Source organism: Nyctereutes procyonoides, unplaced genomic scaffold (genome assembly GCF_905146905.1).
Source record: "Nyctereutes procyonoides isolate TBG_1078 unplaced genomic scaffold, NYPRO_anot_genome, whole genome shotgun sequence".
In the NCBI taxonomy this organism is placed as follows: Eukaryota; Metazoa; Chordata; class Mammalia; order Carnivora; family Canidae; genus Nyctereutes; species Nyctereutes procyonoides.
Genome location: NW_026575041.1, coordinates 5279483 through 5290970, shown reverse-complemented (window position 1 = coordinate 5290970; position 11488 = coordinate 5279483). Strand labels below are relative to the sequence as shown.

Genomic DNA, 11488 nt, shown 5'->3' with positions numbered 1-11488 from the left:
AGGCAGGGTGGGCCTTTATCTTACCATCTGACTGGTCAGCCATAGTAGCAGTGGTGACCATTTATTGAGCACTTACTGTGTGCCAAGCAAGATGCTTAACTCTTTGCATTTATTATCACATTTGATCCTCACGACAGCTCTGTAAGTTACTATTTTTATTCCCATATTACAGCTGAGAAAACAAAATCTTAGAGACATTATATAACTTGTTCAAGTTCACACATCTAATAAGTAGTAGAGCTAGTATACAAATCCAGGCTGTAAGACTTAGACTCTTAACTACTCCATTATGCTAGTTCTATCCATCCACCCACCCATCCATCCATCTACTTATCCATCCATCCATCTACCTATGCATCCATTTATCCATCCATCCATCCATCCATCCGTCCGTCCATCTGTCCATCCATCCATCCATCCATCCAACCAGTTACCCATTTGTATCAGATAGAGTCCCAGTAGAAAACAGTTTTACACTTAAAGTAGGAGAGTTCAAGGTAGGTTTAATAAAGGTTCAAGGTAGGTTTATTTATTAAGATGAGGAGGTGTGGTGTGAAGGGAAACCACACAGGATTTTTCAGTGTCCTAGAGTTAGGAACAGCAAGGTTGATATTACCCAGAACCTGAAGGAATGAGGAGAGGAAGATATTAATGGAACCTGAGGATAGAGGACCTGACAGGAGCAATTCTCCTTGTCAAGAGATCTGTCAGTCTGAGACACCACACAGAGAAATAAGTACCCCAGTTTCTTCCTTTCTCCTCTGTCCCTTTCTGTCTTCTGCTGGTCTTCCCTTCGGCTGCTCCAACCAGAAACCAAAGGGCACTGTGGCCGGTTGATGCAGTCCCTTCAGGTCAGCCTCTGCGACACAGAGCAGGTGTGGACAGTTGGTGAACAGAGCTGGAGAAACAAAGGAAAACAGGCAGCACACCAAACGTCCATTCACCCTAACGTCTCTCCTGGCACTGTGCTAGGTCACATGTGCTCTGTTATTGCTATGAGGATATTATTCTAGGCACAATAGACATGATTCATTCATTCATTCATTCATTCATTCATTCATCAAGTACCCTTTTTTTTTATTATTTTATTTTTTTCCACCTTCCTACCTTGTTAGAAGCAAAAACCTTTCTCTCAGCATTCCGGCTGTTCTCTCTTTAAATCTCAGGTGAATTCGTAGGTGTTCAGGATGGTTTGAAAGTTATCTAGGTAAGTTGGTGGGGCCAGGTGAGTTGAGGACCCTACTCCTCCACCATCTTGCCCTGCCTCCTCACATCAAGTACCCTTGTGGCCTCTGTGAGAAGCTCTATTCTGCGCGCTGGGGACCCAGGGAGAGGTGGGATCCAATTCTGCCTTTGAATTGCTCGCAAACCACTGATAGATCAACCTGAGATGTGCTTTGGGCTGCCTGCTTCCTTGTGTGGGTCTGGGGAGTCAGATGAGATGGAAGCAGTCCAACCATCAGAAAATCTATCCACTGAATTTGACCAATTATTCTTAAGATTATGCCTTTTGGGAGTAGGAGCTGTAGTCAGGGGATGAGGGCCCAGCCTAGGGACAAGGCTCGGTGCCTTGGTCTCATTAACATCATTATGTTATGATGAGGACACAAAGCCCCAGCCATGTGGGAGTGAGTCTCAAGCCTGGAACTTCCATGGCTCCTGCAATGTGTGGGGAAGTAGGAAGAGTCCTCTCTTACCAAAAGACCTGGCTTCCACTGCAGCATAGCTCTGTACCTTTGAAGGAGTCCCTGCTTCCACCCTGGACCTGCCTCCTCAGCTGTACAGAGGCTGCCAGGATCTGTAGCTCTGAGGTTTGGTGTATGTGGGAGGAGGCCACAGCTGCGACCTTCCCTGTGCTGTTCCCAGAGCTCTGACCAGGGGAGTCCCAGGTGAGTGCCTCGGGGCTTCTGTTTTTCTTCAGGAGCTTGAGGTTGCTGCTTTAATTTCCTGCACTCAATTACCATCCCTCCTCCTGGGCCTGATTTAATTACTGTGCCAACCCCCTTGGAGGGATACTCAGACTAGCTGTGAGGTTAACGGTGCCAGCTATGCTGACCCAAGGTTGCCTGGGCATGCTGGGGGCAGCTGAGAGCCCTGGATATGTGGGGGGTGGGTTGTGAGGGGTCTGCCTCTCCATGCCCTTTTACCTCCTAACACCTCAGTGTGTCTGATGCAGAGATGATTGATGATCACACAGTGGTGTATTCTCAGTCCTGGGGCCTCTGGCCTGACAGGGATGGAGAGAGTTTGTCTCTGACTTCCAACTCTGGTCTTCTTTGCTCAGTCTGTTTAGTGGGCTTCCAAAATAATTTCTTACAAGACTAAATCTATATACCTGCATCTATATACCTATATTTCAGTCTTTGTGATATGGATGAGCCTCGAGAGCACAAGACCCAGGCAGGAGTCCCTTTTGGCCAGATCTAAGATGGGTCTGATCAGATGGGAATGCGTGCTCCTCTATGGATGCCAGTGGATACAGAGGCTGGTGGCCAGGGCCACCAGTGGGAATGAGGGGATAGTAAGGGTTTGCTATCATGGAATGTAAGGGACCAAGGGTGGGTGGTTCTTGCCATTGCCCTGGCACTATACACCGTACCTACCTCAGAACTCTAGCACCCCAGGGCCCTGAATTATCTGAGAGGACCTTCACCTGACTTGAGTTATATCCAGCAGCAGGAGAAGTTAAGCATGGAGGTCACACTCCTGCACCCCAGGAGCACAGCTGAGTCAGCCCATCCATTTCTCCAACCTGAGCCTATGTCATAGCTCTCCAAGGTCAGCGCCCCCAAGTTACTGTGTTGTAAGGAGCACTAAATTCCCTCCCACATGAAAGCAACACTCCCTTTTTGGAGTGGGGGTACTGACACAGAACCCCCTTTATGTAGGACCACGACATCTCTCTGGTCACAGAATTCTGCATCTTGCCCACTGGCTGCTGATGGCACCCTCCACTCAGTTGGCAGCAGGTAACTCCTCAGAGTATACACTTTTGGCTATGAGTGTGTGTGTGACCGTAGGCTTGACTGTGACTATAAGTGTGAGTGACCAGAACCAGATGGGCAGTTGACTCTGTCCTTCATGTTCAGCTCAAGTTTCTCTTCACTACCACCCTGGTAGGTTGGATTATTATCCTCACTTTATAGCGAAAGCAGACTTTCCAAGAGGGAGAATGACTTGCCTAAGGTCATGCAGCCAATAAAAAACTCCACCTTATCACAGTGGCCCTTTTGTTCTGTAATGCACAGCAGAATTCCTGCTTCAGGAAGTGGAGAGGAAAGGGGTAGGTCTCGGCTTTCCCAGAGGACAGAGCCGGTGGTCAACATGATTCTGAGATTCAAAGAGCCTGGATGGGGAGACTGACTAGGTGGGGCTTTGGAGTTCAGTACCCAGAGGCCCCCTAGAGGCTGGGGGGAGGGAGTTCAGTAACCAAAGCCTAGAGGCTTTGGAGTCCGTGTGTGCAGCCTCCTGGCCAGTACTCTTGGGCAGGTCATTTCACTTCCCTGGATCTGTTCTCTTGCCTGTAAAGTGGCGATAATGATGTGCTCCACTCTCTTCAGCAGATTCTCTTGAGAGTTGAAAGAAAGGCTGTGAGGGAAGCACTTAGCTTGCGGTCCTGGCTCAGTGCTCACCTGTGGCTGTCATCATTAGTGCTGGGAGGGAGGTCTCCTGGGGTTGGCATGAGTGCCACACCTGGGGAAGGGAAATGGCAAGGTGTCTCCAGGAAGGAGAGGACCTGGGCAGTGACCCAGGTTGCTTTGTATCAGGAACAATGCATGGGGAGGAATTCTTTGTTCTTTCTTATCTCAAGAAACCATTCCCATTTCTACACCCTCTAGTAAACTTTAAGCTTCAGATAAACAGCTGAGCTTCTGAGAGAATTGCCTGGCTTCTCAGGCTTAACCCCTTGGCATCATCACCTGATGATAGGCCCTGAGGACAGCTCCTACTGAAGCTCGGCTCAGGAGGGTGCTGGGGAGAGGGGAGACAGAGGGAGGAGCAGATTGCACCCACTCCTGGCAGGAGGTCCCCCCGCCCCCCCGCCCCCAGGAAGGATGATTTCAGTAGGGCTGATGTCAAGCTTCCAGATGCAGTACTGAACCCTTCAGGTCTGTTGCTTATCTCTCTGTTGCTTCATCACGTGACACTTGAGATGTATGTGTGGACTGGCACGCACACTGACCCCACTGGCCATGCCCTCCACCAGGTCCCCCGAAAGCTCTCATCAAATCCAATGGACCCCTCTTGTGCGCTCCTAACTGGTGGCCCTCTTAGTGTCTTTGGTGCTCTAGACCTGCCCCCCTTCTTCAGACACTCCCCTTAGTGCTTGTGATTCGCCTCCATCCCCCTGGCGGGCTCTTCCCTCTTTCCTAGGCTGTGCCTTCTCAGTAGCCTGTGAAGGCTCCTCTGTCTCCATACCCACCCTGTGTCCCACCCCATTGCTGTGTCCCAGGCCCGTCCTTGGTCCCAGGCCTTCTCCACATCACATGTTCTCTGTCCTCCCTGCTCTGACCACTCCCTGACCTCCCTCTCTGGCTGAGGTGCCAAACTCCTCCAGCTCCATACCCACCACCCGCCAGCCTCAGGGCAGCACCCCTGGGATGTCCCTGTGCCCCATACACCCCAACTTTTCAGAGACAGGTTGCCTCACCCTGCCTTCTCTTTGCTTGAAATGTTTCACCTATGAACACTTTAGAAAACGATTTGGCACCACATATTAAAGCTGAACATGGGTATACTCTCTGACCCAGAATTCCACTCTTTGAACTACTCCTCCAAGTGTGTATATATGAACTCCAAAAGATATGCACAGTAAAGCCCACAGCCCTGTGCCAAAGAGCCCAGACCTGAGACTGCCCACGTGCCCATCAGCAGTGCAGTAAGCGTGCAGACAGCAGTGTCCGCTCAGGCTACCACTCTAGCACCTGTTTCAAGGACTCTCACAGACACCACAGGGTTCATATTGTGTGATTCTACTTAAGTGAAGTTCAAAATAGGTGAGCTAAAACTATGGTGCTGGAAATCAGGACAATGGGTTAACGTGGGGGTGTATGTGTGCATAATGACCAGAAGGGGCCCGAGGGGACCTCTGGTACTGAACATGTTCTGTATTTTGATTGGGATGCTGGTTACATTGGTGTATTTCCTGTAAAAATTTGTCAACATGTATACTTATGATATGTGAATTTTTCTGCAAGTGTGCCAATAAAAATTCAAAACAAAGAAAGAAAATACTCTGTGGGCTCTTGACTGCCATCAAGGTAAAACCCACAAGCTCCTTTTGAGCCTGGGAAATGCAAGACCTGTTGTGACCTGGCCCCCGTCTTGCTGCCTCCCTCTCATACCCCATGGATCCTGTCCTCTGGCCCTAAAGTGTCAAGGGCCATTCCCCAGAAGCAAGATGCTGTCTCTGGCCTCTGGGCCTTCACACAGCTGTTCTGTCTGCCTGCATGCCCTTGACAGTCTATTATTCCATACAGCTACATCCCGGGACCTTTCCCTCCACCTCAGGCAGTTAGTTACCCACCTCACTGGCTCCAAACTTCTATTCCAGCATTTATTTCTGTAGGATAGAATTGTTGCCCCCCGTCCTCCCTGGTGGCCATGAGCTTCACCTTGAATCAATGTACAGCATCTTTGTGCAGGCATCCCTAGATCTAGCTCAGGGCCTGGGACAGGGTTAAGTGTGGATAACTTATGAAAATTAAACCATATATAGTCACACACTTAAATACTTCCATTGAAAAGAATAGACTGACATAAAGGGAGTACAAATTTTGGTCATACAGCTATCAATTAATATCATATTTTAATATTTAGAATCAGGATGTCCCTGGAAAATCTGGGCTGTCTGGTTGTCATAGTTTTTCTTGTCACAAGGGGACCCAGTGATAATCTAATTCATACTAAAGCATAAAGAGTGGAATATGTTTGCATTTAAAGAAAGCTCCCCCAAAAGGTATTTTACACAATGGAATGACATACTTATGGTGACATTTCAGGCGAAGTGGCTGATGGGTGCTACTCTGGATGTCTATATATACCTTAGTGGTCACTCTAGAATTCAGATGGGCAATGGGCTCAGAAGGACTGTCCTGTGAGGAACTAAGTTATATTGTCTTTAATGAGAGATGCTCTAGGCAGAAAATAACCTTGGGATTCCCGAGTGTGGCCTTTCTTAGAATGTTGCTGTAGGGGAAGCCCCCAGATGTCCTACAAAAATGAGGAGTCCTCAGGGGGAAGGGGCAGCAGATCAGTATTTTTGAGAAGATAGACACTGGAAAATACCTGGATCCCAGGCCCTGGGGTTACTTGGAAATGAGAAGTGAGAAAGGGGATCCTGAAAAGCTGCATAGCATGGGCTCAGGCTGTCAGGGTGTGAGGGGCTGCGAGGGAAGGAGTGAGGCAGATGCCTTCTGCCCGGCTCTGGGAAACGCAGCCACCCCTGGGTGGGGCCAACAATGTGGTCAGGGACAGGGAGTGGAACTAGAGTGTAATTAGAGTGTTTTGTGGGCTGAAAAGGAAAAGCTGCCAGATTCCAGAGAAGAAAAAGGGATCAAAGTCTTATCCATAGGAATATGGAGGCTGAACCCTGCCCTACTAGGACTGCCATGGTCTTGGGCCAAGCAGGCAGATCTGCGTCCCTTATCTGAGCTTGGAGTGGAGATGATGGGGTGATCCCTTGGAGGAACATGTGGCCTGCCAGAGGGCCCTGTTTTGGCTGTTGGATCAGTTGGGGGGCCAAGTGATGCCGGATAATGCCGGGTGACAGACAGGAGCAATGGTGGCAGTGGCTGCTCTGTCACTGGCCGGGAAAGTTGGACTAAATCATTTATGGGTCAGGCACTGAGTCCCTTATGTGGGAGACCGTTCAGGAGGCCCTAGCAACTTTTGGCTTTAACTCAGAAAACAACAAAGTATAAAATAAAAGACAATAGCTCTAAAGGATAAGTTTACTATATTTGACCACATGTCAGTTAGGAACTTCTTTGTAAAAGAAGACAGCATAATGTCAAAACTTGAATGACGAGTCAAGAGAAATATTTGCCACATGCATAAGAAAGGATCAATGTCTGGAAAATAGAACTTCTATAAATCAACAAGAAAAGATAGGCAACCTGATGCTAAACTGGGCAAAGTGTTTGAACAGAAAAGTCACAAGAGAAATAAGGTGGATTTACACATGCTAAGATGCCTGCTTTGCTGCTCCTCATGGAAATGGAAGTTAAAGGGGGGAATCTTACTTGGGAAATTAGTTTGACAAATAAGAAATGATGAAAAATTTCAAAAATTTGACAAAACTTGAAAAATATCGATGATATCCAATGTTGATGAGTGGCAATGTAAGTTGGCATAGCCCTTTTGGAGGCCAACTCACAGACTCAATTCAGAATTTAGAATATTCATACCTTGGTGTATTTGACCCAGTGATTCACCTCTTGGTATCCACCTCAGGAAACATTTGCATATGTGCACAAAAAGAAAGATTCAAAGACCTATATTAAGGGATTGTTCATAATATTGAAAAATTGGAGGTAAATATACAAGAACAGGGGACGGTGCATTCATCCTCTGCAATACCATGCAGCAACAGGGGCATGCAGCCTTACACCGTGGTCCCAGAGAGGGAGTCCTAAGCACCTGTTTTCCTGGGCTGTCCTGCATTCCAAGTAACCTGGAGGCTGAACTGAGAACATGTGAGCAAATAGTCCTGGGAGGGTAAAGGATCAGGGCAGTAGAGGTTGAGGCGAGACCACTGAGCAGGGGACCAGATGGGGGACAAGTGAGAGACTGTGGTTTTGTAAGCACCCAGCAAGGTGTAGCCAGACCAGCCAGGGCCACCCCTGGGCCTGGGCTGGAGATCTCCTGTGAGGACCCCATCATCACCCGAGAGAGGCAGACTGTATGGACCCCAGCTGCTCTGCAGGGCAACCCTGTATCTGCCCGGTTGCTCACATTAGGGCCCCCTCCACACACTACACACACACACACATACCCCTGAGGAGGCAGGTGGAGGTGGAAGCTACCTGAAGGATGGAACATTTTTATATAAGACATACTGAATATTAACTAAAGAGATTATTTACATCAGGTCAGACCCAGCTTTAAACCACTTAGATGACATTATGTAATATGTTGCTGCTAACCAAGGCCGGGCGTGGTTTGGAAGGCAAGTCAGATTAATAACAAACAGAATAACCGAGCTTCCCTGGGTCTTGGGATGCACAGTGGGCTGGATTTTGTTACCCTGACGCAATGCACTTTTTCATTCTGTTGCCTCTGCAGGGCATGCCCTCCCCTTCCCCCACCCCCAGCCCCCAGCTTCCTGGTTGGCTGCACTCACCTCTCAATTTAGCCCTGTTATTCCTCCTTGGGGGACTACCCTTGAACCCCTAGGCTGGTTCCACACCCCAGAACTCCCCGTCCTCACAGCGTTCAGCGGGCTGTGTTGTCATGCTTGCCTCTCTCTGGGGAGGGGAGGTCATCTACTATTCATCCGGGTCCCCTTAGTACCTAGCACAGTACTTAGCATTACTTCCAGCCAATGCTTGTGGAATAACTGAGTGAATCCCTGAATGAGTGACTGGGAGGGGCAGCGGCTCTAGAAAACCTGGAAACCGTGTGACCTTGGGCCAGACATTTCCCCTCCTTGGGCCTCTGTTTTCCGTCTGCAAAGGAGTGGCAGCAAGAGAGCCGGGCTTCCCTCGGACCACCTTGCCCACCCAGTCCTCCTGTGGACCCCAAGATTCCTGGGGGCGCTGTCCCTTCGGCCCTCTGAGAAATATCAGACCGGAGAACCCAGTCTGCGGAGCCGACCTGCCCCCAGCCAGTTCAGGCCTTTGCAAAATCCTGCCACTTTTCAGACGTGGCTCATGCCTGGCTTCGTCCCCACACCCTCCTCCTTGAGGGACCCTGACTGCTTCCAGATGGGTGCGGTCCCCGCCTCCTTCCCAGAGTCCAGCGGGCTGCAGCCGAACCCCAGCTGAGGAGCTGCCCGGGCCTCTCCCGTCGTGACCTGGGGAGGGGGCAGTCCCTCTTCCCTCCGCTCAGACTCTCCTGTCCTCTCCGCGTGTCTGTCTCTGGGCCTCCGTGCTCTCTTGTCTTTTCTCTCTCTGCTGGTTCTTGGCGTCTGTGTGTCCTTCTCTGTCCCTCTCTCCCTGTCTTGGTTTTTCCGTGTTCTCCTCTCCAGACTCCTCTCCCAGCCGAGGGGCCCCCTAGTCTTCCCAGCCCAGTGGAGGGGTGGTTCTAGTTTCTCCCGAAGCCCCTTTCCTGGTTCCTGATTCAACCCAGCGGCGGCCTGGCCTGATGAGCTTGAATTCCCACCCACCCCTCTGCCGCGCAGGTGCTCTGGGCCAGTGAAGGGCATCAGCACAGTGGGGGGAGCCCGCAGGACCCCGAGACATCCTAGCACTGGCTCCGCCAGGGAAGCAGGGAGTGGCTGTAACCCCTGGCCAGGGTTGTCTGGGCCTTCTCTGGGGCCTGGAGACACCCCAACCTACCCCTTGTGTGGTGGCTTGGCCCCCTTCCTGTCCCTCCCTGCGTCCCAGTGCCCTGGGCAGGGAGTGGTCCCCCCAAACAAGGGCTACACTTGTGGGCTCCCCAAGGCGGGGTGCTTCCCTCTGCTGCCTTCCTCTCGCAGAGCCTGCTGAGAGCTGGGCTATTAGATACCAGGGCTGCTTCTGTGGAGAGCAATGAAACCCCAGGACCCGGCCAGAGTGGCATGAGGGAACCCAACCAAGAACAAATGTGAGCTGGAATGTGAAACCTGAGGTGGGGATTGAACATGGGGGATCTGTTGGGCCCCAGGCTCTGCCCCCTGCCAGTGGGGTAGCCTTAGGCCAGCCACTTCTTTCTGAGCCTCTGTTTTCCTGCCTATAAAAAGAGACAGCAGATTCCCTCCTGGTGTGCTGTTGCAAGAATTAAGGGTTAAGAAATGGATCAAACACCCAACATGGAAGGCTCCCAATAAACGTTACCTGAAATGGAATCTGCGTTCAAATCCCACCTGTGCCCTCCTAGGCCGGCGGGGGGGGGGGGGTCAGGGGAGGATGCTTAGAAAACCTCCATGTACAAATAAAGGAAGGGGTGGGGGTAGGATGAACGCACCAGTGGTGGCCTTGCACAAACCACAGGTCCTCAGTAAAATGGAGAGGTCATCCTGACCTTGCAACGTTGTTATAAGAATGAAATTGGGGGGCAGCTCGGGTGGCTCAGCTGTTTAGTGCTGCCTTCGGCCCAGGGCGTAATCCTGGAGACCTGGGATCGAATCCTGCGTCAGGCTCCCTGCATGGAGCCTGCTTCTCCCTCTGCCTGTGTCTCTGCCTCTCTCTCTCTCTGTGTGTGTGTGTGTGTTTCTCATGAATAAATAAATAAATAATTTTTAAAAAGAATGAAATTGATGGTGCCTGGGTGGCTTGGCCAGTTAAGCATCTGCCTTCAGCTCAGGTCATGATCCCAGGGTCCTGGGACAAGCCCCTCGGGGGGCAGGGGGCCTTCCTGCTCAGCAGGGAGCCTGCTTTTCCCTCTCTCTCTGCCCCTACCCCTGCTCATGCTCTCTCTCTCTCTCTCTCTCACTGTCTCTCTTTCTCAAATAAATAAATAAATAAAATCTTAAAGGAAAAAAAAAGAATGACATTAAGTAAAGAATGTAAAAGTATGTAGTCAGTATTCAATAAACCTTAATCCTTATACATTATGATCATGGCACAAGAATTACAAGGAAAAATTTAGCTTACAAGGATCAATCCTTACCTTTATATATGGGGCCAGTTCCCCACTGAAACCCAAGCTGCTAAGGAGCTTGGGGAAAGGTTCTGGCTTGCCTTTTCATGTCCTTCAGGCTCACAGCAGACTGAGTGAAGGTACCTGAGAGTTGTTTCTGTAGGCTGTTTGCCAAGTGGCCAGGGTGGGTGCTGAGGAACCAGAGCTCCAAACCCAAGGAAACCACAGCCTGGAGCAGACCCATGTAGGGCAGGGTCAGGGGGCCGTTCCTGACAGTGAAGGTGGAGACCAGGGCTGAGGCTACTGACTGCAAGCTTCATCCCATCTTGATAGTGAACCTGGGCACATCCTACCTCCGGGCTGGGCACCAACTCCTGCTTCACCTGAGTGGGTGCCACAGAGCTGCGCTTACCTGATTCTGGTTGCCCTAGAACACATCCCACATGCAACCACATCTGTGCCTTGGTGCCCCTTTGGTCCTTGCCCCCTGGTATGTGCAGTCCAGCCTTCTCTTGCTGTTACTCTTTTGCTAAGCCTTTAGCTTGCCAGCTCTGCTGCAACCATCTCAAGATCTCCCCGAGTCAGAAAGAGTCATTCTTTAACTTGAGCCTGGGCAGTTTACCTGACTTAGCGAGCTTTAGTTCATTCACTTGTAAAGATGGGACTGTTCATACTTAACTGTGGGTCTCATGAGCACTTAGAAAACTCGTGAGAAAGAGGGAAATCCTTGAGGACAGGATTTTCCCATCACTAGTGCCTAATCTGA

At 50.3% G+C, this 11488-nt stretch overlaps 1 long non-coding RNA gene across 1 annotated transcript; it reads right to left on the bottom strand.

Annotated features, from left to right (window-relative positions):
* Positions 1-461: 461 nt before the first annotated feature.
* Positions 462-11118, bottom strand: LOC129506783 (uncharacterized). The gene is made up of 3 exons (XR_008663858.1): positions 10753-11118; positions 741-898; positions 462-623 (listed from the first exon to the last, which is right to left on the bottom strand). It is a non-coding gene; the product is annotated as an uncharacterized LOC129506783 (long non-coding RNA).
* Between the last annotated feature and the right edge of the window lie 370 nt (positions 11119-11488).